Below are 5,963 nucleotides of genomic sequence, written 5' to 3' on the forward strand. Positions count from 1 at the left end.
AATAGTCAGTCTCCCATATAAATGACCTTTACCCTGTGGATGAAGAACCTGTACATGACAACTGATTAAAAACACATATTTTGACAAAAACATCTACAAGAACTATTATAAAGTATTTAGAATATATATTTGTGTTTTATTTAGCACAACAGTTGTCAAAAGAATAGTACTTCTGGGTAGAGAAAACCCATTGTTCTGAGGCTGCAGGCAATGATGAGAGTGTGCATAAGTCTATGGCTCTTTGGTTGCTTCTAAGTTGTCTGTAGACCAAGGAAAGGGGACCTTCACTAGTGTGGACAATCACCAAACCAAAATACTGTTGGATCAGGAGATATTGTTACTTTTCTTCAGCTCTACTTGTTACCATTAAAGAATCCTTTGAAATGCAACATTTCCGAGGTGGTTAGAAATACTAAAGTCCTCATCCTGAATTGGTGGGAGTGGGTTTTGTAGCTCCTAGCTACACAGCCCATGTTAAACCTCTACTACACTATCCCCTTAACTAAAGGTACAGGAACACTTTACTTCTTACAGTTGACTGATGCTATGGGAAAGAGGGAGACATGTTTCTTATTAAATTACAAACAGAACAAAAGTAATACAATCTATAGGGGTTCCCTAACTTGTTTTATTAAGTTGGTCAGAAATGCGACAAAGTGTTCAGAAGGCTACAAATGTAGAGAAAGCAGAATCGGGGGCAGAATTTCTCAGAGGCATCAGAATGGAGGTAGGGGCCTAAGGGAAAACTGTTCATTGTAAATGCAGATTATGAGATTCCCATCCCAGGTGTGTTGAATCAGTCTCTCTGAGGGTGGCCCAGGAACCTGCAATAATTTACAACAAGCACCACCCCTATCCCAAGCAATTCTTATGCCTATAGAAGTTTTAGAGTCACTCAACTAGGAGGTAGATAAACCCCACATCAGCAAGTTACTGGAATAGGCTGTTCCTCCTATGACTACTAGTGACAGGTCAGAAGAACTTCAGGGCAATACAGACAAAGAGAGAGAAGAAAAAACTCCATAAAAAGTATTTCTATTAGTTGAGATTCCAGACAGATTCATCCTGATCTAATTCTCCCAAATGCAGTCCTTGTTGACCAATTACATATCAAGTGATTCTTGATGTCAAAATTATTCTGAAATAGTATTGAACAACTTAACTAATACATGTGAGACACCCAACTGATATATGTGAAAATATGTCAGATATTAAAAGAAGAGACTTTCCAATGTCCTCATTTGCTTCACTATTTTTCAGTGTTTTCTAAATAATAAAATGATTTCTACTGACCAGCCATGTTTGCACAGCCCCTTTTATTTTTAGGCCAGCTTACTTCCTTGCTCACCAACACATTTCTTCTGAAGATGTGGGTCATTTATTCTCCTTGTTTTCTATAGTAATTGAGGTGGGTATTTTTTTTTTCCATTTTATCAATATAATTGCATTCAAATTAATTCAAGATGTTATTTACATCTCATTCATATTCAACAGGTGACTGTTACTGGCTGATTGCAATTGCAGACAGCAGAATTCAATGACATATCCCCCAGGCCACCCTTTCACCATATATCATACAACCATTACCATGTAAGAGTATGAATGCTTTCACAGAAGATACCTTCACCTGAATATGCCTCCTTTAATTAGAAAATTCTTCACCTAGAAAAGAACTTCCATGAGGTTATAATTATTTAGGGAAGATGTTGCCGCCTTGAAGTTTCAGCTTTCTAAAAGACCCACATAAAAAAACTTTCCTTGATCTTCATTTAGACATTAACCTGCCTTTCAACCTTGATGAAATTAAATCTCAAAGAAGTATTTACAGTTTGGTCTGAATTACAGTATTTGTACAGTTTTCTCATCTTCCAGGGGGACCCAAAATTCTTAGTGGGCAAGAACTGTGTCACATTTTTAATGCACCACAAGCTAAAAAGAAAAATCCTGGGTTTGAGAGACACAGATATCTGGACTCCGATAATGGCTCCATCACTTAGTGGCCCTAAACAAGTCATTCACATTTTCTGAGCCTTAGCTGTCTCATAGCAAATGGAATCATAACACCTGTACTTTAAAGGGTTATTGTGAGGATCCAATGAGATTATAACAGTGAAGAACTTAACATAAGTAAATTTTCAACAACTTTAAATGTTGAATGTAAATAAAATTTCCCTTTCATATATTACTCTTCTATGTTATAGACACTGAAATAGTCTGTCTCAAAAAAAAAAAAAAAAAAAAAACACACATACACAGTCTTGCTCTATCACCCAGGTTGGAGTGCAATCACGTGATCTCGGCTCACTGCTACTTCCGCCATCCAGGCTCAAGCGATTCTCCTGTCTCCTCAGCTTCCCAAGTAGCTGGGATTACAAAAAATGTGCCATGGCCAGGCTGGTCTTGAATTCATGACCTCAAGTGATCTGCCTGCCACGGCCCGCCAAAGTGCTGGGATTACAGGCATGAGCCATGGTTCCTGGCCACTGAAATAGTCTCAATTTGACCCTCAGAAGTAATCATTTGGTTTTCAAAACTGAGATATGGCAATGTGCAAGGAAGTTCCAAGAAAATCATACCAAGACAGAAACAGCAGGAGGAGAAGAAGGAAGAAGAAGAAGAAGGGAAGGAGCTCGAAGAGGAAGATTTGCTTTGCTTCTCTACTCCATTGTTAAGCCACCAAGACACCACAGTTTTTACTACTACTAGACATTGTTCCTGGAACAAATCCAGATAAAAGGAGGCAAGGCCTCTGAGGCTAGGATAAGCCTTTCCTGGATAACTTGAACCAGTGCAGTGACAACTTAAACATATGCTTCATCATATGCAACCTTAACTTCTAGAATAAGGTGAAAATCAGGGATAGATAAAGCCTTCCTCAAAATCCCTTAGAAGCCACGATGTCATCTCTCAGCAAGCTCAACACAAACAGTCCTCCTGTGGATCTAACAATGCCAGGCACCCGGTGAAATGGGTGGCTTTCGCGGGGAGGCTGTTATGTTGTACAGAAAATGAAGATCTTTACGAACATGGCTCCTACCTTTGTGCCAAGACGCTGTCACTCTGAGAAGCATGGTAGGAACAGCACGTTCACATCCGCAGTGTCACACTCATTCATGGACTTTATCCTCTCAAAATGAAATGATGGGTGCAGACACCCTGAGGTGTGAATTCTGATTTTCCTCTCGACTTCCCCCCGCCCCCAGTGCTTTTTATTTTTTACAGAGTCCATAAAATTGAAATCACAAAAAATAGACATGAATTGGGAGCATGGTACAACCACTGTTGTCAAAAATTGGAATCACATGATGCCACTGTCCATAACACCATCTTGCTTAAAACGAAATGTTTTAATTTCTTGTCTACCACTATTACCTTTATTTATTTGAACAAAAAAATTTATGTGCACTTGCAGAGGTTCTGATATGGTCTTTACATCCCCTATTCTCTAAGAGGAAAAAAATGAATACCACCTAGAAGCCCAGCTACAAGTTACTGATATTATGATATGTGTCTACATATAATACATATAATAAGAAAATAAGAAAATACTCAAAACACCTCAGGGTAGGAAAATAGTAATAATTATCTATTATTAATAAAGATAAATATTAATAAAATATTAATGATAGATTTCCTGATTGAAGCAACATGTTAAAGAATTATATTGTCAAGCCAGGCATGGTGGCTCATGCCTATAATCCCAGAACTTTGGAAGGGTCAGGTGGATGGATTGCCTGAGGTCAGGAGTTCGAGACCAGCCTGGCCAATATAGTGAAACCCCATCTCTACTAAAAACACAAAAAAATTAGCTGGGCGTGGTGGCAGGTGCCTGTAATCCCAGCTACTAGGGAGGCTGAGGCAGGAGAATCTCTTGAACCCAGGAGGTGGAGGTTGCAGTGATCTGAGATCACACCATTGCACTCCAGCCTGGGCAACAAGAGCGAAACTCTGTCTCAAAAGAAAAAAAAAAAAAAGAATTACATTGTCAACGCTTCCACTACTTGGTTAATATTGCTACAGATATAAAGTTCTACCTAGATGATTATCTTGAGAAAAATAACAGACAAATAACAGGAAACTTTGGTGAAGCTCTTTTTGTTTTAAATGCTGAAGTTTCTGAGCATAACCTGAAAGGAAAGAATAAGGACGAATTTGCTCAGTTGTTCTGAATAATAAATCATATGGAATTTTGAATTTATCTTGCTTAGGCAGCACAGATAGTGGATGTGAGTGAGGGGTTCTGGAGGTGGGAGAAACAAGATCCCCAAGTCTGGACAGAGGAGGGGTGCGGGGGTAGGGAAGTGCCTGGTGTAGCCTAAGGAGAAAGAAATCCCTCCTATTAGGAAGAACCCACGGACTTCAGGAGAGCAGCATCTGATAATGTTCCTTCCCAATTTTACCAAACCCCCAAAAAAACCTCTTACATGCCATAGACTTGTTCACAGACTTATGTAATCAATTTTAAAATGCAAAGTTTAACTGACTATAGATTTTATATTGTTATCCATGTGTAAATAAGTTAACTATGAGGTATTAAATGAGCAAAGAGTTTAATAATTAATAAGGTATAATTATTATATAGATCTGAAACTAAAATTCACATAAAATATGATAAATAAAACTCACTTAAAAAGAAAAAAATGGGCAGTCTCATCTTATATATGCTTCTGGGGTGTGGTTCCTTCTAGGCACTCTTAACTGACAGATCAAGAAAATATATAAGTGTATCCTACCTGTGTATACACACATATCTACAAATATTTCTGTATGCAACCATGTGTATCTGTATTAACTGAACATGAGTGCCTGCTGATATCTACAACTCTAGTCTGTTACCACATGGATTACTCTAGCCTCTTCCCCCTGCTTATCTGTAAGCACCCACTCCAACAGGGAGAAACGTGGCAGCTGCTAGCCACAATCCATTTACTTATTTGTGCAATACATATAGAGTGGTATCAAAATTCTTAATCTTTTTACCTGCGAGAAAAACTGTATCAACTAGAGGACGGTGCTTATTGTACAGTTTATGTTGCCTTTATTTTTATAGACTCCACTCATTTGCAAAGTTAATAGCTCTGCACCTGCCTCCACCACACCCAAAATTCCCTTTGGTAAGGTTATTTCTTACATTTTTAATACAGCTAGATTGTTTTGTCACATTCTGCATTCCATCCTAGGATACCCCAACCTCAAGGTCTTCTTAAATTTGCATACATTAAGGTTTACTCGGTGCACTCTAATGTTCTGTGGGTTTTGATAAATACATAGTGTCATGTATCTACAATTCAAGAATCAAAGAACGCTTTCACCACCCTAAAAGATACATACAATGCTGATGATATGTGAAAAGGATACAAGAGCCAACTAAAAGAGTTCCCAGCTACCAAAAATGGAACACTTTGACAACAAATAAAGTAGTATTTGATTATTACCCAGAGTGCAAAATAAATATCCATGACTCTATACAGACATAAATAAATGATTGAATAAGTAATGGGGGAAACAAAATTCCCATGTAGAAGAATTTCAGATAATTTATGTAGACACCACACCCACAAGTATACAGATTAACTCCCCACTTTTTCCTTATGTGTGGACTACACATAGTATGGAAAAGGAGGTGAGGAAGAGTAACTTTACAGTGGAGAAACCAGACCAACACTACCTCAGCCAGGTGATCAAGGTCAACATCAACAGTGACAATGAATATTGATAGTATGTACCTTTTATATGGTGTGATGAAAACAGCACTTTACCTTTTGGTCTTCTTCCCAAAACCCGTAATTCTCAGTGTAATGATGAAAACAATCAGAAAAACCCCAATAAAGGGACATTCTACAAAATTCCTGACTAGAATTTATTAACGGCAGCTTGATTGTAATGGGATCCCGGAATAGAAAATGGAAATCAGGTGAAAAATAAGGAATCGAAATAAAGTATGTAAACCTATAACTCTTCTT

At 38.0% G+C, this 5,963-nt stretch overlaps 1 protein-coding gene across 1 annotated transcript in view; it reads right to left on the bottom strand.

Moving 5' to 3' along the window:
• ARHGEF28 (Rho guanine nucleotide exchange factor (GEF) 28) overlaps positions 1-5,963 on the bottom strand; it is a 328,572-nt gene that overhangs the window by 126,000 nt on the left and 196,609 nt on the right. The window lies entirely within an intron of this gene.

This window comes from Mandrillus leucophaeus, unplaced genomic scaffold (genome assembly GCF_000951045.1).
Source record: "Mandrillus leucophaeus isolate KB7577 unplaced genomic scaffold, Mleu.le_1.0 Scaffold114, whole genome shotgun sequence".
NCBI lineage: Eukaryota > Metazoa > Chordata > Mammalia > Primates > Cercopithecidae > Mandrillus > Mandrillus leucophaeus.